The sequence below is a fragment of the Haplochromis burtoni genome, unplaced genomic scaffold, assembly GCF_018398535.1.
Source record: "Haplochromis burtoni strain Fernald_Lab_line unplaced genomic scaffold, NCSU_Asbu1 Contig_92, whole genome shotgun sequence".
NCBI classification, from domain to species: Eukaryota; Metazoa; Chordata; class Actinopteri; order Cichliformes; family Cichlidae; genus Haplochromis; species Haplochromis burtoni.
In genome coordinates this window covers 1,663,277-1,687,387 of record NW_024582453.1, presented here as the reverse complement: position 1 = coordinate 1,687,387, position 24,111 = coordinate 1,663,277, and the positions used below count along the sequence as shown (strand labels likewise).

The 24,111-nt window shown below is 39.1% G+C and overlaps 1 protein-coding gene across 1 annotated transcript in view; it reads left to right on the top strand.

Moving 5' to 3' along the window:
• The window catches only part of LOC102294795 (X-linked interleukin-1 receptor accessory protein-like 2), a 512,221-nt gene that overhangs the window by 304,630 nt on the left and 183,480 nt on the right, over positions 1 to 24,111 (top strand). The gene's annotated exons all lie outside the window — the stretch shown is intronic.

Here is a 24,111-nt window from a genome sequence, read left to right as displayed (position 1 = left end):
AAGGATAAACCGCCCGCAGGGGCGTGCTGGGTGTTTTTTTTTTTTATATTACACTTATAAGCTGTAAAATGTATTTATAAAGATGTCTTGTGGAAAAAGTTAATTATATTACACTAATATCTATTTTTCCTACAATATTTTTCCCAAGGTGGTGCAAAGATAGCTCGACACTGCAGATAACCAAAATAAACACACTTATGAACACAGAATGACACCTAAAGATTACAAAAGATTTTTCTTCCTTGATGTCATTTATTAGACCAAACTTAGAGCACGCTGGAATTCTTATGGAAGTAGCTCACAATGAGAGGAAGTGACACGCAGCATTGTTTAAGTAAAGACGGATCAACTGGAATGGTATCGCAGTATTTGTTGAAATTAGTGAGGAAAAAAACAAAACAGTAAAAAAAAAAGGTTAATGGGAGTCAGGCTTCCATCAGTGAACGCAGAACTTCAATATCAGAATGTCATGCAGAGTTAAATGTTGGAAGTAGCCTCGGAAGAAGGTTCTTCAGCGAGAATGTCCTGGAGGCCTTAAAGTGGCACAATCACAGGGTAGCTCTTATAGCTTTTGTAGAGAATCAACAAGATGGTCTGACGTCAGAGCTGCAGATATAGGGACTTTGACAGCGTGGAAAAGTGGAAGCGACAGAGAAAAACAGAAGTGGAAGAAAATCATGACTTCAACCATATCTGGCAGAAGATGAGAGCAACCACAGATTCTAAAGCTTTGAAACACATATCGTATATAATGACAGCTGAACTTAATCTGCCGATGTGGACCATGAGATGTGGTCGTATTTATTTTTTTATCTTTTCCCACAAAGAAGAATTAACTGGATTGATTACATAAACATGCATTCAGATGTTTGGGGTTTTCTGTAACAGCTTTTTATTACTTCCATATTTTTTAACACAACAATGTTGCAAACGAAGGGTGACAAGGTGAGAAAGTGAAGCAGGCAGACAACATGAAAGAAACTCTACATTTCTAAGTGGAAATTGAGGTAAACAGTAACATATTGACCAACTGTCATTGCCATTTCAGATTTAACATTACCATACGGTGGTTAGTTAAATGCTGTCACGTTTGGTTTAACCTCCGATTTTTTTTTTACCACCCTTTGAAAAATCTGACTTGCCATGTGCTTGTATCCCAGTTAGCCACAATTAGCCAGTGTTTCATTTGGAAAAAAGGAAGCTTTGGTTGCACCAGCAGCACTGCTCTCCTCTTGTTTTATTCCATAAATCACTCGACCTGCTTTGTGCTTGATCCTGTTTGTCTTCCTTCTCTGCATCTGATACCTTCTCTACCTCAGCTTTCTCCTTTCTGTTTCCATCTTTTCCCCTTCCTCTTCCTAGCTGTTTTTATTCCCTCCTACACCTCCTCTTCCCTTCATCCTGCCAGCAGCTTCTGTCCTCTACACCTGAACCACCTGTTTCTCTTTCCTCACTCCTACATACCATGTTCCATTGTTTCCCATTCCCACTCCTTTTCTTTCCCCACATCAGCGTCCGATTCCTTCTACCCCTTCATTGCCCTCATCCTCCCCCTTATTTGCTCTCCTCCCACCTCTTTTTTCTGCCGGAACTTGACACCTATCCTCCTTAATAAGCTCTCTCTCTCTCCCCCCCCCCCCCCCCCCCCCTCTCTCTCTTTTCCTGTCTTTCCCTTGCTCTCTCAGCATGACAACCTAATTAGGGCTTGGTGTCTGTCATTGTCTCAGGGTTTCTTATTAGCAAGCACACATATACACGCACACATTCACACACATAGACACATACACACAAAGAGGCACAGTCCCCCCTATCCTAATGGTGAGCCACCAACTGGATCCTATTATACTGCTGAAGGTTGTATCTAGAATTTGTAACCATGTACAGAAACTGCAACACAGGAGCAAGACAAACTCTACTTTCAAATGTGCTTATTGCCCTCGTACACATGTTTTTGTTGCTATAATAAAGAACAGGCGACATGTGGCCTGTTGCATACAGTCAAAAAAAACATTTTCATGATTAATTTAAATTTTACTCTTGGAATTCAATCCTGGCATTAAGTGCAGTTCAGTTCACAAAAGTGAAATTAAATTTGATTTGATATTTGATCATTTTCAGCTGGATTGACATAAAAAACCAATAAAACTGTGTAATAGCTGATCTATCTTCGTACGATAACGTGAATCCTCTCTGCAGTATATCAGCGTTTCAGGATACTGGGATATCTTTTGCAGATGGTTGCACATTGTTTGCCATGGTAACATGAATTTATTTATTTATTTTGAACAAATATGGATAAGTATATGAACATATAACAGTTTTCAGTGTAGTTTTCATGTAGTGTGTTCCTGTAATGTGTGCCCATTTAAAATAATCTTTGAAGAATATTTAATGTATTAAAGAAATCTTAGTGTTAGCACAAAATACTGTTAGCTGTTAACTAATACTAAGAGCTAAAGGTTAAGCTGTTAATTATCCAGTAAGAGCATGGACTGTTTGTAAAAAGAGTATATACAGCGGTGCCTCATTTATTGCGGGAGTTATGTTCTAAAAATAATCCGTGATAGGTTTATTTTTTACAATTTTCATAGATGTTTTAAGGCTGTAACACCCCTCACTACACGCTTTGAACACTTCTCAGACAGGCATGAACATTTTCACACTTCTCTCATTTAAACACTCTCAAACCTTCATAGAAAAATAAGTCCATATAGAATGAAACCAAAGATCAAATCCTGTTTTCAGGTCCACAACATGGGAATAGAGCAACTGCCAGAGAATTCAACATTAGTGAATCAATGGTACGGAAGTAGAGGAAGCAAGAAGAATGAGCTGAGGAATGTTTGACTTATCTGAATGTTTTGTTTCACTTAATGCGCCTTTTAATCCGAAAAATACAGTCACTTCTACCTTCCGTTAGCATCTCCAGAATTCCAACATTTTGTGCGATGGTTAGCATCTTCCTCTGCCTTCTGGGAGCTACCACAGGTGTCTTTGATGGTGCAAAACGTTTCGTCAGCATTGTTGTGTTTGTTGGGGAGAAAACTTACAAACATACAGTACAGCACTTCAGAGCCACTCTGCTAGCGATCGAAGATTTATGTAAATTTGAAAAGCTGGACGCTTTCTGTACTGTACAGGAGACACGGCACGAGATTGACTTACAATGGTCTACAGGACGCAGAAGATAATGCGCTGTTAAAAAAAAAAGCGAAAGGTGAACCGTGTTATAGCGAGGGATCACTGTTTAGGTTTTGTGCTCTGCATTTTAACATCTTGGTGTTAGTATTTTGGCCACCCACCACATTTGGACATGCTGACAAATCGCCTAACCCTAACCTGTATACACACGACTTTTAACCTACCTTAATGTCGTTTTGTAGGGGAAACCAACTGACGTAGGCCAAAGCCTTTCTTGACTCGAAGTTAAACATTTAAACATGTGAGTCTGCAGAAACTTTGAACATTTGAATTCAGTCTTCTGGGTAGTCTCATAAATGTTTTGTGATAATGTACAGATGATAAATAATTACACAATTAACAGCTATTTAATCAGTATTTAATGTGAACACTAACCGAAAATGTGGCAGATATTCTATGTTTTAAAAATGTTATAGAAAATTAAACATGCATATTCTGCTTTGCACGTCTGTGTGGGCTTTATTACAGTTTCTAATTGCTGCTTCGTACTCGTCTTGTTCGTCAGAGCTGACAAATGTATCGAGTGGATTATATAAGGTTTAGAAATGCAAAGGTAAACCATTAATCATCTTAATATTAAAATCTCGTATCACTAGCTTCAAGCAGTTTAAAAAAATCTTTGAAAACAGAACATATTTAAGCTGAGACCATGGCATTACAACATCTATGTTTTAGAAATGTATCGTATATAAATAAGAAACCTGTTTAGTCTCTGTCTCCTGCATATTTGACCATTCATCTATACCCCTCCCTTCTCTCAACAATCCACCCCTCCATTAATCTTTCTAAACCCTGTGCTTGTCAGCAGTGATAGATGTGTGTGATAAGATATCTATATCATCTTTAGTGAATTAACAAGCCGTGACAGAGAGGGTCAAGGGGAAAATGGGGAGCTTTTCTAGGAAACTTTTTTGTTTCCCTTTTGGGTTTCTCTATTCTAACCCTGCTGCTGCGGTGCGGCACAGTGCACCGTATATGCAGACTGGTAACAAATTAAAGAAAAAGAAAACTTGAACTCTTAATCTCTACAGTGAGGGGGATCCTGTGGGTTGTGAAAATATGTTTTCGAATAGCAGACCTAATGGCGTTGTGCTTGTTCGTGGCATAAGGGTGTCTCTTCTTTCCCAGTCAATTCTCACTGGTGTAATGTGATCTTCTCATGAGTTCACACAGGAGCTGGTCCAAATACAAGCTACAAGAAAAGAAAAAAATCAAACTACTTGTCCTGTCTTGTTTTAAAAAGTGAAAACTAAGTTGAATTCTCAAATACAAGATAACACTCTGTTGGCCTAAGGCAAAATAATTGGGATTCAAAGTCCACAGTGATCCTTTTGATAACCTTTTCAAAGAGGCTGGCCTTCTTTAATTCATGGACTACGTCCTGAGCCTGCGCCGCGCTTTACAGCCGGCTGCATTATGTGTTCATACTTGTTGTTGAAAGACCTCAAATTATTTTAGCAATTTATTAAATGAATGCGAGGAAACAATGTGACAGTGTGAATGATTCATCTGTTGTGAACTGTCACCAAAGTGTGCTGCTTCTGTAGCTTCACTTTCAATACAGTCAGACTCTCAGCTTCAGCTTTAATGCTTTGGTTCATTCTCACAGCTGCTGCAGAGAGAAAAAACAAAACACAAAAAGAGGAAAATCCACTATTTAATACCTCGTCATCAAGGTACAAGTCAGTGACATCGTGCTGAACGGGGAGGAGGATTTATCTGCTGTAAGTATTTTCCTGATACTGAAATATTGGGAAAAACTACACTGAAGTGCTGCTGTATTCTCCCTCCAAAGGGAGGAAGTATGTCATTGGCTCTGTTTGGTTATTTGCAGTCTAGTATCCACAGATATCATTTTCAAATGTTGTGTGATGGTAGACAGAAATAAAAGATCAAGTTAATTTGATTATTATTTAAGTTTGGTAAAAATTCGAATCAAGGTCACACCAAATGAAAAAATTTGCAAAACACTATATGTTAGCCGTATTTTATGGATCATCAAACTTCACAATAATATACAGTATACTAGTTTTTATTGACAGTTTAATTCTTTTTTGTAAAATTCATTTTCAATTTGAAGTATTTATTAAAGGATTAATAATTCATTTTGAAATATTGATTTATAAATAGTGTTTTTGTCTTAAATTAAATAAATAACAAATTACTTTAGTAATTAAAAAAATAAACGAATAATTATAAGAGAATTCATAAATGAATTTACAAATGCATATTTTATTGCACAATTCATTATTTAAGTGCAGAATCCTTTATTTCGATGCGTGTGACTCTTAGGACATGAGTACGTTGGTCGGCATTTGACCTTGACATTCACTGTTGGTGCCCAAGGTCAAACCGGACCTTGAAAAATAATCTTCAAGAAACCGTATGTAGTGATATATCATTTGAAAGGGCATAGAGAGAGCTCTACAATACGTTTTTATTTTTCCAATACAATGCCCTGCAGCAACACAACACACTGACGTCATCATTTTGTAATAAAAACATCATAAACCATCCAAGTTTTAGTACAGCCTCTGCCCTTTGGGGAAAGCTGTGCTCTGTGAGCACTGTTGTTCGATGTCTGCGTTAATAAGCTTGCCATATGAATGTAAAAGGCTGTCAGTATAAAAAGGATTTGATATATTATTTTGCAACTTTTTTTTCACTTTGCTTACAATAAATGAAACAAAGTACATGAGTAATTACACCAGTTTCACTCAGGTCTCCCTGAATTTGTGTTGCTCTCTGCTGCAAGTGACAAGCCAAACAAATCCAATTACAAATGAAATTAGTTTCTTTTGATGTGATGACTGGTTATCGTGGTTATACCTTACAGAAAAATATTTCTGCATTTATACATAAATATGGCCTAAACACCACTGAGTTTTGTGAAACCCAGTTAAACAAGTTCAGTTAAACTAAACTGTGCTGAACATCCTCTGAAGGCTCTCCTTCAGAGATGGCTAATACTCCACATATCAAGGATCAAGTTAAGGTGGTTAACTGGGACGCCTCCTGGATGCCTGCTACGTGAGTCGTTTAAGCATGTCAAAGGTCAAATGTGTAGAGATTTCAAATGTTCCAGTGTTTGTGCAGGTCTAATATTTAGAGGCAGACTAATCCAGAGTCTGGAACCTGCAACAGACAAGGCCACCGTGAGATTTAAGCTTAGACCTTGGAACGGATATGAATCATTTTGAACCAGACTTCATGTTTTTTTTCTGGAGAATGAAGAGATAAGAGCTCAGATGGGTAGGAAGGGGCTCCACCGTTTAATGATTTAAAATCAAAAAGTAACATTTTAAATTGGATCCTGTAAGTAACATGAAGTCGGTGTGAAGGATTTCCATGTGATTAAATTGTTTTACTTTAGCATTATGCAAGTTTTTTATTCCAACTTAATTTAATTGAGTTGATCTATGATTACATAGTCCAGCTACTTAATGCTAACAGAAAGTAATTTATTAATATGGAAATCTGTTCCATGATTATTTTAACTTCATTTAAAGAGTTGTTGGAGTGTTCAACAACGTCTAGAGTCCGGTTAACATAAAACTTGAATGGATATTTAACAACTTTCACACAGCTGTCACTCCATCCATCCTCTTTCGCTTATACTTATTAGGGTTGTGGGGGGACTGGAGCCTGTCCCAATTATTATCATTGTTTCAAGTACATCCATGATATTTCTTAAAACAGGCCCATATTTCACAGATCGGATGAGCTGCTAATGCTGGATTGTAGTGGTGTTCCTTCAGGAGAGCAATGGTTGTTGGTTAGCATCCTCTTGGCAAATTTCTGAACACAAACATCGGCAGATGTATGTGGCCTCTCACAATATTACATGCTTTACTCTTGGAGTAATCTTTGTTGGTCGACCTCCTCTGTGAAGGGTGATGAATTTCTTTCACGATATGTCTGACTGACTGATGAAGTCAACACTCTTTAGAAATGGTTCTCTAACCTTTGCCAGCCTGGACAAGTCTTTTTTGTGAAGCTCTCAGAAATGTTGTCATCACATACGTCCAGCTGTTCTATCATTCGATTATCCAATTCTAGGTTGTGGGAAGCTGGAGCCCCAGTTGTCATATATAGGGCAAGAAGTGGCATCTGGTCAGAATGCCCAAGTAACACACACAGGCATGCAATCATCCACGCTCACATTTACAACTACACGTTCCGTCCCACTGATAGAAATTCTGAGGAATTTCACCCCTGAATTAACTGCTATTATTGGTCACATTTATACAGAAATTTAGAAAACCTCAAAGGGTTTACACACTTTTAAAGGTTTAGTAAAGTCCCTTGTGTGTGTTGTAGTGGGTGGGTTTGCGAGAGGGGTGCAGCCTAAAGACACTGTTAAAAAAAGTCTAGGTGAACAAAAGTAGAGTGACATTCCTTCTCAGGAGACCGTAACTGGAAAATAACATTGTCCAAGTGAAGCAGAGAAACAGAGATGTGCACAGGGAGGGAGCAGAAGAAATGGAGGCAGGTGGGCGGGAAGGAGAGAGAGAGAGAGAGAAAAGAAGGTAAAAAAAAAAAGAGTCAAGGAGAAAGTAGTTAAATTGGAGGGGTGGGGAGAGAGGGCAAATACACGGAGAGAAAAACACAGGACAGTTGATAGAGAGAAGATGGAATTATACAGAGAGATGAAGGAGAGAGTTGGAAGAGATGGAGAAATGAGTAGAGGAGAAAAGAAAAGCAAAAATCCATTTTCTCTGCAGGTATAAGGACCTCAGTAGGGAGAGAGAGCATGCGGCGACTGCCCAAGACCCTCCATACGCACACTATGATTAGGACTATGGCACACACACACACACATATACACACAGACATCATGTAGAAAGAAATTGATACACCCAGCAAGAGGTCTCACTTTACTTTTGAGGCTGTAGCGCTGCAGGAAAGACATTGCACCCAACCTCTATCCTGCAACACTCGGTTTTCTCTCAGACTGAAGCAGAAAAGGAATCAAAAAGTAGATGGAGACACACACACTCACACACACAGATGAAGGTGAAGAATGAGAATGGCGGAGGACAAAATGATGGAGAGGACGACTCCAAATGAACAAAATAAGTGTTAGATAGTGAACGAGGTAGCATGAGATGAAAGATTTCATGCCTCTGGCTTTTCCCATTCTTCACTTCAACACGGCACATTAGATGGAAATGCAACGTGTTCTCTGGGAAAATGAGTAACTAGACTGGTTGAAATGCTGGCTGGCTGCTCTCTAAGGTTAAAAAAGAGAATTGCGGTTGGCTAGCTGAGCAGTTAGGCGGATGAAAGGTTGTTTCAATTGGTGACATCTTGGCAGGACAGGCCATTTGGCTAGGTAGGGTCATTGGTGGGTCAGTCAGGTGGCACAGTGACAGGCTGATCGGCTAGCTGGTGTTTTAGCCGACTGACTGAGAACTCTGTCCGGTGCTCTGAGTTTCTGATTGCGTGGTTGAATGCTGGATTGGCTGTAGGGACACTTGATTTGATGGCCAACATGCTGGCTGTCTTTGGCTGTTAACTGTCTGTCTGTCTGCTGATCAGGCATTGTTCTTGGTGTCCAGAAGTCCATTCTGTAGAACTTCCTGATGACTCAAAAACTAGCACGATTGCAATGTTGTAGATCGATAATTGATCAAACACAGAACTCGAGGTTACTGGAGCCCACGTACCACCACACAAAAAGCCAACAGTGGTTCCCTTTTAGAGTGAAGAGTGGGTATTTTTTGCTAAGACTGACTACAGACAGTGAAATCGCTGTGTGGATAGAAATTTATATTCAAATCAGTTCAGTTTTATTTATACTGTATAGTGCCAAATCACAACAGTTGCCTCAAGGTGCTTTATATTGTAAGGTCCTAGAATAATACAGAGTAACCTCTCTGGTAGGACCAGACTCAGGGAGGTGCAGCCACAAGAGGGGGAACAGACACAGGTTACATGCAAATGTATGTGCAAGTTGCCAGGACCGTAGTTTCTGGGTTAGTTTTTACCAATACTGCCATCCATCAAATCAAGAGTTGCAGTGTGGTTGACATCTATCACAGCTGCCATCGGAATGATTGCACCAAATAATGCTGTTAATGAAATCCCACTTTCATTGCCACGGGTGATTAGATATACATCGCAGCAGTGAATATTTTTAAACAGCAGTTGAAATGTGAAACATAACACTGACATTTCAAGTTGTCAGTGAATATTTTGCTCAAATCATATGAGCATAATCTGAAGAAGGCAGGGTTGAACTATCGAGACAAAAAGGGCCCACGTTGACATTTCTCCTGACAGACGACTTTTTGTGGTCTGCAAACAAAAAAACAAAAAAACAAAAAAACAACAACCCAACAACCCCAAAACCCTTAGAGAGGAGTTCAGGGTGAGTAACTGGGCATGCAATCTGTTTGATTTTAACAATGCAGCCCTCAGCCTGAAACCCCTCTGTGACCAAACTAATGTGTACGTTTTTCTTAACCATGGCAACTTTCTTTAACTCTTTAACAAACTTTAATACAGGTGGCAGATCAATAGACACTTAGGCTTGTAATTTTGGAAGGCAGTAAGTAATTCTGTGTATCTTTTTTTGACATATTTTTCCTGATGCCATAGTTAATGGCTGCGCAAAATAAATTGCTGTTTTTCTGCTGAAATTTCACCGCCATTACCCTACCTCACATCCCATCAAGCGCTTTCACCTATCTGCGGTTGCTGGTGAAGTCAAATAAAAGACCAGATTCTCATTTGCAATTTCATTTTTAAATTTCTGTCTTTATGCGCACCTCTCCCTGCCACACTTTCTCTCTCAGCTATTCCCCTGTGGTAAGGCACACACACAAGAAATACACACAACATTGTCACAAGGGTGTTTTCTAATGTCAGCCAAATGTTTAACCTTTCTCTTCATCAGATTACCAGACTCCAAGCAGGAGATAAAGACAGTGAGTGGAAGAGGAAGAAACAAAGAGATGGAGAGAGACAGAGAGGGAGGTAAAACAACGATGGCAGTAACAAAGTAAAACAGAGAGGAGTGGGGAGTGAAATAGGTGCAGAGAAGGAGAGAACGGTCATTTGAAGTTTCTTTGGCAGTCCTCAGTGACTTGGCAGCCACTGAGTCGGCACCAGTCATTTGCCAATATGGGCTAACGTGTGCCAGTGCATGCCACGTTGAGCCAATGCCTGCTGCCCTGGCCAGTTTTTTGAAAAAAAAGAAGAAAAAAAACGAAGTAAAGCCTTGGTTTTGACACTTTGATGTTCAAGGGGTTTTAAGGATGCTCTGAAATACGATGTGACTCAGTAGATTTAGAGAGGAAGGGGCTAAAGCAGGGTGAAAGGAAGGGCAGAGGAGAAATTGTGAAAACCAAGCCACCGCTCCAATGTTAGCAACACAACTCTGTAAAGTCTGATCCTCACAGCTTCTACAACTCTTGCTTGAGTGTCCTTCAAGTACACTTAGACTGTGATCTGCAAAGTCACTCATTTAAGCCTTATTGAAATGATTTCAGGTCGTGGAAGTGGAAGTTTTCCTAAGATGGTACATCTGAATTATCCATTGTGCTGTGTGAGTTTAAATTTAACATGCAAAGTAAAAAGGAAGCACAATCAGGACCTCGCCTTATACATGTGATCACACAGAACTACCTCGCACAAACTGCACATGAAGTGCACGTGTGTAAACTACCCTTTTATTCCATCTATTATGTATTTTTATGTTCCTATTTAGTTATATAATAATAATAATAATAATAATAATAATAATAATGAATTGCATTTATATAGCGCTTTTCAAGGCCCTCAAAGCACTGTACAATTCCACTATTCATTCACTCTCACATTCACACACTGGTGGAGGCAGCTACATTGTAGCCACAGCTGCCCTGGGGCAGACTGACAGAGGCGAGGCTGCCATACCATCGGCCTCTCTGGCCATCACCAGTAGGCGGTAGGTGAAGTGTCTTGCCCAAGGACACAACGACTGAGACTGTCCGAGCCAATTACAAGACGAACACCCAACTCTTGAGCCACGATCACCCATATACATATATATATATATGATTTACCTCCAGACCTCTGGAGCTCAGCCCAGTTAAGGACAGTTTCATGCATAAGTCACTTCAAATCAGCACTGGACACAAATTTAATGGTACTTTAGCTAGTTTTGAGACCGTACAGAACACCAAAGTCCGTATGGTATGGCACAATTTAATTACTGTCAACATGAAGTGCACCAGTGTACAGTATTAAAAGCAAAAATTCCCTAAAATATTTGCCCAAAGCCCTGCAGTCTCTTTGATCAGCAGGTGTTTTGTACAAATGGGAACAATAAGTACTCCAAGAGTCCAAACCTCCTCCGGGTAATTAATGTGGAAGGAATAGTTTTTTATTTACATATATTCAGTTTTGTTCTTTTAAGTGTGCTTTAAGTTTGTAGTGCAGTAAAAATAAGAGAAGAGTAGTGTGAAAGACGCTTACTGTGACTATACCAACATGTAGGAGTAGGTCATGGATAACAGGCACAGATGTGTAAACAACAGACATGAATAACTTGAGCTTATTACATAATATTATACTACAGTATATTTCTAACTAACCAAACAGCTCATTCTCTTAACAATGTAAAAGTAAAAAGTGTAAAAGTGAGGTCAGAGGTCAACTGTGACATAATATTTGGATCCAAACTATAATGTGATATTTAGAATTCCCTATACGCTTACATGTTATTACAAGCAATGGCAGTTAAATAGCTCTATATAGCATTATTCTATTGACCTTGAAGGAGAGGTCAGGGGTCAAATGTGAGGTCAGAAGTTAAATGTGACATATTTACTTTCTATATGTTCACAGACTGCACTTGTAAGTTTTAAAACTTTTAGCCCATTTTTAACCAATAAATCACTGAGTTGACCTTGAACGCCTGAGTGGATGTAAGCCAGATTTGAATGGATCATTAACATGAGGCCACTCTGCACCCCTACAAAGCTGAACGACAATTCATTTAAAACTTTTCAAGCTATCGTGTCTACAGACAGAACGTCATGCAAACGCTACCAGAAACACAACCTCCTTGACGGACCCACCTGACATTTAACTGGGTGAGAAGATGAAGAAAAAATATTTTCTTAGCTCATGGCAAAAAAAAAAATAGTATGGTTGAATATTTGAGTCATTGTTTCCATTTAAATCCCACAAAAGACCAACATATGCTGCCCTGAGATGTCCAACAACCAACAGCTTGCTGATTTATTGAATCTAAAAAGTCTTTACCCATCATGAGCGTTAACCCGGCCTAAATTAACACTATATTTCATTGGCTGACATTGCTGCAAGTAAAGCCTCACAGTAAAGTTTGGTTCAGCAAGAGTGTCTTTGTATATCATGAAGAATGCATTACTGCCACCTGTTGATCACTGAAAACAATGTAAAAAAACGTGTTAATAAAGTTTTTTTAAAGATGCATACAAACTACACGTACATAAGAATCGAGTGCAGTATTCTGTAAATGACAGTGGAAGCGTATACACATCCAGATACTGTGTATTTACATCATGTTCACATAAACATGAACATGAACCTGAATGTGACCAGGATCAGTACATCACATGAATAATTAGAACATCATGCTTGCATAACAAACTCATTTCACAAACATGCCGAGGGATAAAAGGACTTAGTTCTGCACACAAATAATGTACATAAGCACACACACACACACACAGACACACACACACACTCAGTGGAGTCACCTTGCCTAGGAGACTGCAGACACTGTTCAAACACACATCGGCTCTCATGCTGGGTCTGTAACACAAGCTAATCCCCACACTACAGTAATAGTAGTTGTACTTTTTACTTCCTCACTTATTTAATAACATGAAAGAACTGCAACGTTTGGAACATTCAGGGGAAAAAAGGGAGACAATCGTTTTTAGGCACACAAAATTTCCTCCCTTTCTGTTTGTAAGTGAACACGTTGCACATGTGAACCTATAATCCAACGTTGTTGTTAAAGCTTTATTGGTATTTCAGCGCACAGTGGACTTGTGTTTATGATGAATTTGGCAAAATAAATCTGTAATAAAAAAAAATTTGCAACATTACAGAACACAAAAATCGAAAGATGTTTTTCATGGGTTAGTGCAAGTGTAAAAATCCACTGGGAAAAAACCCAAAACAATGAAACATTACAATTATGTACCTTGTTTGTTATGTTTTTTGTTTTTTTTTATCTAGATTGGAAAACAGTGCAGTGATGATTTCAATCAGTATTTTTTCCTCTCATATACATTGTGTGAACAAAGGCAAGATTGTTGCTTATCAGCAGTGACAGGTATTGATCTGTGCTTCACAAGTTGGGGTTGCTGACCTTTCATATCAAAGAATATTAGCGCTCCAGTGAAACACACAGATGCGCACATGCTAACACAAAAATGATGGAGAGTGTGAAAAAGGTGCAGCTTTACTTTACTTTACAAATCACACAGCAGCCGACACGGGTACACACAAAGCCAGCATGGAGCAAACACTGTACCTCAAACAATTTCTGTGTGTCAGCGAGCCGACAGAGGCTGCTGCGCATCTCTCTGACAGCGAGTTTGTGTCTTCTGTTTAGCAAGTGCTATCAGAGTGAAATGAGTTTTTAATGAGGTTCCAGTTTGTTTTGATGCATTGCAGATTTTTTTTTAAATCATAAAATGTCCTAAAAGGTCTTAAGAACATGTAATGGTTAAAAATGACTCACATTTGCATCTATTCTTATTAATGAAAAGCTGTGGCTTAAAAAATTATAATTTTCTTACAGTGTCATTAAAAAAATCTGCGTTAAACACTTTCTACACACAGTATTTAAGACCTCATTAAAATATAGCTTGTTGTGGCGTATGGATCCATATATAACCATATGAGATGCACAGAAATGTGTCGGCCATGCGTGTGTATGTGTGACTGTCTCAGCGTGCAGCAGTGTCCACGCTTCCTCTCTCTCGGCCTGTTCGTTAGATTGATAGTCAAATTAATCTGCAGCTCCGTGCAGGTATAAACACGCTGCCTGCTGGCCAGGATACATCCCCCTCTATTAGCTCCATAATTCAAAGCACCCTCCAGCAGCCTGCCCTGATCATAGGAGGGTAATTGCAGGAAGGGTGCGCCTGATTTATTGACGAGTTGGATATGGTGGATTACAATTTGATTTGGAGATTCATTAACGGCTCATTTAGCATTTTGTGGAACTGGAATTTGTGTCTTTTTTGGGGGGGGTTTCGAGACTGCTCCACAACAAGAACAAAACACAAATTCTGCACAAATATGAAATATTAGCGGTCAGCCAAAGTGCAGTATGCCTGCAATTGTTGTAGAAGTGATGCTGCCTTGCTTGAGGACACTTTAGAAGCGATTATGTAGCCTCTGACAGACGTACAGCAGTCGCATCAAATTAAGATCAGTGTGACAATTAAGAAAAAAAGAAAAATCATTGTAGCCTAAGAACGTGCTGTCTCTTTGCCAGTATCATAGCCTCAAACCAGCATGAATATTAAGTCTTACTGTAACTGTGACTCTACTACTTGGTAGTGTGTTGTAAAATAAAGGAAAAAACAAGCAGTATAGATTTCAGTGCATAATTTTGATTTTGAACGATCATTTTTCAAGCAGTCTGAAGTGCTTTTATTTGCAGCTGATTTGTCAGCTGTGTTTCAAGTTGAAAGAGGTTTTCGGCTCACACCTGGTATCTGTTTCATCATGACAGCACATTCCTCATTTGCTTTAATAAATGCACATAGGCAGTCATAAAACCACACATCCCCACATGTGTAAAAGTGAAATCCTATGCTTTATTCATAGCAACCGTACACTTTCCTTTGCCATGTGACAAAATAACAAGCCGCACTCAGCAGACGGTGAACACGTACACATACACACACATGCAGGCACATATGCAGATGCTGTGTGTTACGTGAGCTTAATGCAAAAAATTGCTGATAACCAAAGTGTTATGAATGTCGGCTAATCACATTAGATGCAAAATGGCAGCCACAAATCTTTCCTTTCACCTTTGAAATCTCTTTTTTCACCTCATTCACTGCCAGTAAGACAAGAGGCAGCTTTGCTGGACAGATTTTGCTGGCATTAAATTGTCGGGTCGAGCCTAATTTATTTGTAAGCCATGTTTGCTGCGAAAAGGCCTACACAGAGCAGCAAAGGACACACTTGATGAAACTGTAGTTAAAGGGACCTATTATGTGTTTCCTTATTATCTGTCATATGCATGCTGTATAGTGGCTGCATAGTGTAGTGGTTTGCACATCCACCTAGCATGTAAAATACTCCACAGTGCACTCCTGAGACTCGGATCACTTGGGCGGTGTGTCAGGAATCCAGTGTAAAAGTTCAGGAGCGAATGTTTTAAATAATGAGATCCGTGAATATAGGTGGGTTTTTTGTTGGTTGGAATAACAAAGAGAGTGGGTACCCCCTAATATGGCCATCACAGCCACACACAACTATGGCTGTAACACATCCTTCTATATACAAATTGTGTTTGGCTTTAAGAGGGAAAGAGAGGGGTGTTTTACGGACAAATGATGAACTTCAGTGCTCCTGGGTTCCTGTAAGATAGATAATAAGGATTTTGAACTGTTAATCCAAGATTAAAATGTATGGCATTGGAAAAGAGCAGAACAGGTCACCTTTCATTTCACGGTTTAAAGCATGTATGTCATAAAGTCACCCAGAGATATATTCTATAAAAAAATAATGAGATGATGTGTTTCCTGCCCTCCTGATGTATATTTCCAACAGGACCAAACTTGTGGTTAAAAATATTTAACTTTTATTTTAAAAATTAAATAGACTTAACTGCCATCTTACTGAGAATGACATGGGAAGGTGCTACATGCTGAATGTTAAGCTTATCAGCTAGGGTTTGAACTTTTGGTCCATATCCACATATAAAAGTGCCTCTGAGTATAAACTCTGATCCAGCCAAGCAGGACTATTTATGACAGCTCTGGAAATACAAGTATGTAAATATGGAAATAACGACGCTAAAATTATAAAGCTGTTTGTTGATTAATGCAGAAAAATGTTTTGCGAAAGCAAACCATTCACCTTAGTGTTAAGCCTGGAAATGGTGGAAAAACAGCACCTTCATGAAAAAATAAGTATTCCAAGATATCAGAGACATTGTCAGACAGTTTGTTTAATTACCCTTCATCCTGATTACAGTACAATGCAAACTGTACTAAAAACACATCAAATTATTGAGCGATTTTTGTTTTGCTGACTCTTTAATGTCTCCTATTCTTACAGGCTAAGAAGTAATGTCTTTATTTGTTTAGATAAAATAATCCTGTCAGTATCGCCAAATTGCACACTGAGACTAGCACGTACAGCACAGGTATGGTTAATACGTCAAAAACAAATTGGGCTGCCAACATCGTGATCACTCCTCCCGAAAATGATCCCAATAAACACCAGTGGTCTTATTGCTGCTTTGTCGGCCTGGAGCATGTGCACATCTCATAAAAATGAAATGGCCTAAGGCTATGAAATGCAAACATATCTCTAATAAGATCTAGATGAACCTTAAATACCATCTCTGGAATCTAATCTGTAGCACTCTATTGCCTCTGTTACTCAGTGTTTCGAAATCTTTTCTCATTTCTGTGTCTGAAAGCAATTTTCTTGTCTCCTTAATAAAGTCAGAAATGTTCTTAACTCTTGACACATACTCACATTAGCAGCTATCTATAGGGCTGAGATGTGCCATTAACATCAATTATTTAGTAATATTTAGTGTGTGTAATGGGTAGAAAGAAGCTTTCTACACAATGGTAAAGAGCTTTAGTGTACACTAGGAAATATATTTTATTATAATGTGTTTGAATTTATTTGGATATTTTCTGTCCCACTATGGCAAGGTCTGCTATGGAGGAAATGCTAGATAGATAGAAAGAGAGATCTATCTATCTATCAACTACTGGTCATGTGATAAAAAAAATTGTAAATACATTAAAAATGTATTTCTGACCAGTGGTGAAAGCCTGCTTGTGACTGATTTGGTTAGTTGTTTTCCAGGAACACACTGACTGTTCTGCAAACACTTGCCAGCTATTCTCTTAACTGTAATAAACTAAAACAGTGAAACACAAACTGGAAATGGAGAGTGGTAATTATGGTAATTATGTTGTTCTTGTCCTCCTTGACCTAACAGCTGCTTTTGTAGACCATAACATTTTACTGTCTCGCTTGCACCATCTTGCAGGCATTCGTGGTACTGCTTTGAAATGGTTTAGGGCTTATGTTTCTGACAGAACTTTTAGTGTTAACTTTTTAGGGTATGAGTCCTCCTCTGCCGCTTTTCAGTTTGGGGTCCTGCAGGGCTCAATTTTAGGGCCTCTGCTCTTTTTCATTATATCTACAGCCCCTGGGAACCATCCTCAGAAAGCATAGAATATCCTTCCACTGCTATGCTGATGAATGTCAGATTTATCTGCCTCTGAAGCAGAAAGATGCCTTCTCTATTAAACCACTTCTAACATAAATTGCTTGCTTGCTTGAGTGTCATCTGTCAAACAACAGGGGTGGCTGTAGCTCAGGTGGAGCACGTCACCTACTAACCGGAAGGTTGTTGGTTCAATCCTAGTCTGTTCCAGTCTGCATGCCAAATATCCTTTGGCAAGATACTAACGCCAGGTTGCTCTCCGATGCATCCATCAGAGTGTGAATGTGTGTATGAATGTTAGATAACAATAAAAACTTAGAAAAATAGCTTGTGTGATTGGGTGACTGAATGAGTTGTGTAAAGCACTTTGAGTGGTCAGAGTAGAAAAGCGCTATATAAGAACGAGTCCATTTACCATTCAAGCAGAAGAACTTTCACCTTACAGCAAGATGATTTGGGTTTGGACCTCCTGGTCAGTCTTCCTTATTCCTGTGTGACCACACGTTGGATAACCAGTTAAGAAAATGGATGAAGTTCTGGTATGTTCACACACTGGTAGCATGACATTTGCTGGAAATTCTTAATAAAGAAATTTGTTTTAGTAATTTTAGGTGATTTGCTTTGTTTGCCACTGATCTGTGATGTGCAAACCAAACAGAATGCAGGCATATGTGTGGCTTCTTCGATCTGGGTAATTTGGAGCTGCCTTTGAACAGTTTGTCCTAGACTGGATATTTTGGCAATAACACTATTTTACCATTACCTGAAATAACGGATCATTCCTGGGAAGCTAGTGATGTAGTCTTTTCTTTGTAAAAGTATCATTACTGAGAATTTAATCAGATGAAACCGGAAAATCAAATAGCAGATGCTGATAATATCCCTTATGTTCTGTATGTATATTTAGGAAGAAAAAATATTAAATTGATCTGAAGGATGTTTGATTTCCAGGTTCTTGGAATTCTTTTTGAAAGAATACAATTAATTGACACAAGAAATGACTATACCTGTTCACGAATATACGCTATTATTTTATCTTTTTTTGGTTCATCCCTCTATTTTTTCTGCTTCATCTCCTTCTGCTTTAATTTGTAATTTCCTAGACATCTTGTAATTTCTTGAACAAAGGCCATGGACACATTTTAATTAGATGTGGATTATAATGAAGTTTTCCTGAACGTGTTGGATATTCATTTCATATAGTAGAGCATGTTCGTTCTCCTCTAATAATCCCAAATACAGTATATTCACGGTTGGTTATTACTTATTTGCCCTGCAGGTAAATGGCAATGGAAAAAAAAAAAACCTACCCCCTGAATATCTAATTATGATAACTTCATAATTCCAGCTGCAGTGACTTTTTTTTTCATTGGTACAGCAAACCAAAAATGTGTACGACTCTAACTTGTAGCACATTAAATAGACAAATGTCTTTAACTTCAGGGGCATTTTTACTAACAAAGCAATTTAAATGTATTCACATAGCGCCAGATATGAACACACACCCACACACGTACCAACAATTTGCATTTATAAGAGGCGCACAGCATGTGCTAAATGCTTCTGACACAGCGTTTGCATTGCGGTCTAATTGAATCATCATGTTTACAGTGCGATATGCATAATACATTCTTCTTTACGTAGTTGTTGTTTTCACAGTTTAGTGCCAGGCTTCCGGTGTTCAGGTTGAAAGGGGAATGGGGGAGAGCTTTTGACAAAGCCCGATAGAAAAACAGAAAACAGGGAAATCTGGAAAGACAGCAAAGAGAGAGAGAGGACAGTTCTGCTTCAGTTCATCTCAATCCAATATGCATTACTGGCATGAATGTATAGAACCAAATCATCAAAGCTACAAGGTTAAAGCATGTTTTTAACATAAAATCCATTTGTGGGAAGTGTTTATAAAAGTATATATGTGAGGAAGAGCGTGTGTGTGTGTGTGTGTGTGTGTGTGTATATATACATATAGATATTTAATTCAAGTATTTTGCCACACATTGATATTGCCCGTGGTAATAATGGATTGCATTTATATAGCGCTTTTCTAGGCACCCAAAGCGCTTTACAATTCCACTATTCATTCACACACTGGTGCAGACAAACCGCAGTTGTAGCCACAGCTGCCCTGGGGAAGACTGACAGAAGCGAGGCTGCCATCGGCCCCTCTGGCCAACACCAGTAGGCGGTAGGGTAAAGTGTCTTGCCCAAGGACACAACGACCAGGACAGAGATAGCTTGGGAATCAAACCGGCAACCTTCCGGTTACAGATGAGCTTCCCAACCCCCTGAACCACGGTCGCCCTGGTAGTGCACATGAGCCGCAATCCTCGTTTGTTGTGCAATTATGTAAAATAAATGAGGATTGCGGCTTGTGCGCACTACCACAGGCTGGGACATAGCGACAGAGAGTTATCGATGATGCAAGAAGGCAGCAAACAGTGCCGTTTTGCTAGCAGCAGCTGGCAACACAGAGAAACGTACAAGGTGTTTTTTGATGTCAGTGCTGTGGCATTCCAGCTCCATATTCGTCCCGCTTTTCGGGATCTCTATGACATCATATTTAAATGTACTGGGTAACATTTTGCATCGTGACTGAGAGTCATCAACATCAACGTTTGTGTTGATGACTCTAAGCCACAATGCACGGGGGTATTTTAAAGGGAACCTGTTATGCTCATTTCCAGCTTGGTATTTTGCTTCTTTGACTCTTTGCAGATTATCCTCTGTTGGAAGTTTTAACCCCACATCTTTAAAACTGTAATTTCTTCATTTTGGTTAGACCTTGCCTTTTTTCTGCAAAACACCTGGTACACAATGAACTCACTGGCAGTAAACATTTAGGCTAAATGTATTTAAAAAGCTGATGTAGCCTCTTTGGTCAACCTGCTTTGATACCACTTTAAACATAATAACAGCTAACGAGGGTTAATGTAATTATAAAGAATAGCTTAGCTACATTGTACAGTAAAAAAGCCCATTGCCTTTACTAAAAATGTCGTATTGATTAGGATGGAATAAGCACATTCTTGTTATTGGTCTAAAAAAATAAGACGCCTTACCTGTTGCCACTGTTGTCCTTTCTTCTTTAGGAAAAACAAACTAATTTAACTTAAATTAAAGAAGATTTTTTGGTGTACTTTAACCCTCTAATATCAGGAGATCATTAAATTATGAATGGCAGACAGAAAGTGCTTACATAGAAAAAGGTGATTAGGTGAAAGAGGCAAGTTGTCTCAAAGCCATCAGACAGAACACTTGAATCAGTTCAGCTGTCTAAACAGTTGGTCAACAGCTCACATTTTTCTCAAGCTGTACTCCTGTAAAGACAGTCTGAAACATGTGTTTACACTTCAAGTCTATTTCTGTCATTTATGGGCTCAAATACAGGTGACCTGGAGCTTGCCTTGCCGGAAACGCATTCGTTTTTAGGGACATATGGAGCTCTGGGATTACTGCTGCTCTCCTACTGACGTGCTCCTGTCTTGCACCTGTTGACACAGTGCTGGTGTGGAAATCATTTGGGCTGATACGGTCCATATCTTTCTTTCTATTTAGCTATTTGGTCTTTTTTTATTTATACATAAAGGGTGATTAAGTAGCTAATATGAAAGTGAAAACAAATCCCAAAAAATAAGAAGGGTTAGTAAAAGACTGAATTATATGTGATTGAGAGAAAAAGACAGAGAGGGACAGAAAAGTCAGAGAAGCGTATAGGATAAGGTAACCGAATCACTGGAGGAGAAAACAAGATGCTGTAGGCTGGAGATAGATTGATGAGGAGTAGAAAAAACTGGGGGATGGATGGATAAAAAGCTTTCCAGGCCTCTAGTTCAATGCTCAGTGGTCTTGGTAAGGTCAATGACAAAAATCCAGGGTTCCCTGTAAGACAGACACACACACACACACACACACACACACACACACACACACACACACACACACACACACACACACACACACACAGAGCATTGATGGGATAAGTGGTTTAGATCCACTTAGATGAGAGGTTAAGGGACAATGTGTGTGTGTGTGTGTTGGGCGGGGTATGTGCATGAGGGAGTAAGACTAAGAGATCAATGCGCTGTTTTGTGTTTGGAGGTGAACTTGGGAGAGCACACATAGCAAAGTCTGCCCACACACAACCACAAAAACCACACACACACCAACAATTACAATCACCTTGAGCAGATATTAAGACTTCAAATCGAAAACGATGTTGAAAGCGTGTTGCATCACGCACATGAAAGCAAACTTCAAAGTTCGCTTGTTTTGTTTCATTAGAAAAATTTGGCTCAAGGACACGCTGTCACACATGGCGTTATGACGGCAGCATGTAACTGTGAGCTGTAACCTCCGATGTCTCGCTAGCACAAATAACAACACCCATTTTATCAACACAGTCCACAGAGCCTACCTGTCTTCGAGGTAATTGCTTCGGCTCTGTTTTTGCACATCTGCTGCAACAGGGAGCTGCATGCTAATTGCAGCAGGTGCAAAAAGGCAGGGCAGGGGTAAACCTTATTTAGTGGACGGGCTTCTGGACTGAGCTGAGAAACATTTTATGTGTCTAGAAACTACTGTACGAAGTGGGCTGAGGTTTATCCCTTTGGGGCAGCGCAGCAAGCTTTTGCAGTCCCTCTGGCTTCTATTACTTTTCACTTGTTTCTAATGTTATTCTCTTCTTCCCTTCCTCTTACTTTTGTGTCCCCCTGTATCTTACATCCTAGTCTAACACTGGTCTTTATCTCTTTGTCTAACCTACTTCTATTTTGGTTAATTCCTGTTTTACTCTGACAGTTAGTTTTCTCATATCTTGTTTTTGCTTTAGTTCCCTTCTCTCCTTGTTATTGTTTGCTGTCCTCATTAGCTTCACTTGTGTTTGACTGCTTTCACCTCCACCCAACCAGGCCCCCGTGTAGTCTTGCGTTTCCCTTTGTCCTTGGCAGATTGTATATTTTCCTCCCACGTGCTTCAGTGTTTCTCATCTTAATCTTCAGTCATGTGGACCATCTGGATTTTAGTTTATCAGCTTTTTAATAAAGCTTGCACTATCTATGTCCACAAAGCCTGCGTCTAAAACTCCTTTACAGTTACTTTAGGCACTAGTAGACTGTCAATTTTAGTTGTACCGGCACAAGTTCTACTTTGAAGGTGAACGGAGATTACATCGAAGGCATTAACTTGCAAACTGTGGCAATCTGGTAACAACCAAAGCAACTGCAAGGAGGTTATTAGTGTAGTACTGTATAACTGTCTGTGACTATTGTTACACTGTTAACCTTTTGGAACGTCACAGAGTGCACACTCTTCTCTAGCAACCGGTGTTTATCAGGCTGACACAATTCACTCTCTAGATCAACATTAAAGGGCTGTAGTAGTAGCTTCTAACAACCTCCAGCGACTAATCACATCATACTTATAAAAATGACCAGTGCCAGATTGTCAGCAACTCGTCTCTATGCCTGTGTCAGTATGACCTCACTTGTCCTTTAGGTGTTTTGTATTGAAACAAGTAACATGCTGCTTTTGGAAATGAAGGCATTCGAGGTTTTAAAACCCCAAACGAGTATCAGCAATGCTAAATACTAATAGCTATTCTCTGTGCTCGCGTTATAAACAACGTCTTTTGCGTGCTAACCAAAGTGTAGCTTCTAGAGAGGCTGCTCCCTGATATTATTGCCATAAAGATAAAAGTTAATATGTGCAGGAGTGCTCTGGATCCGATTAATATCTTTGTACAAACACCCCAAGCAGTCAGTTTTGATTCAGTTTCCTAAATACACGCAGTGGTACATTTTTACATATTCATTGCCAGTTTTGTCCACTGTGCAGTGGTATTATGGGCTATTTGTTAATAATAATTTTAAAAAAAAGGATTTATGTAATTCAAACTCATTAGTCATGTAAAATGCCACGTCAGGAGAAGGAAATTCAACATAATCATCATTAATCACAGGCTCTGGTCACTTATCGTACCTTATTGAAATATTAATGTGGAGAACATCTACAGGTGTGAATATCGTGCTGCTTCAGGCCTCTGAACAATAATCCACTTGTGGGCTCTAAATGCAGCTCTGTCTCTGCGCTACTCATCAGTTGTTGTGTGAAGTGACTGACGTGACAGTTTTCTTTAAAAGCAAAGCTGTTGCAGTTCGCTTGTTTTGCTCCTTGGTTGACAGTAGAATGCCAGTAACCACAAAGACTGATACTTTGTTTCTTAGTGACTCTATTTGTCATTCAGTAGCACTAAACATTACCATTTACCCTTTGTTGTCATGGATGGATCCTAACAGTTTAATCTCATAATTGGTGTATATAATTATGTCAATTTTTTCTAATTTCTTTCCTTTAAAATGTTTGATTTCAATCAAAGTGTATTTTATTTTTAGAGCACCAGTTCTCAAGTACAGTTATCTTTGCTCACTGCGATCTGCAAGAATGAAGCCAATGTATAGCAATGCTTTTTATGAAATCTTTTGTTT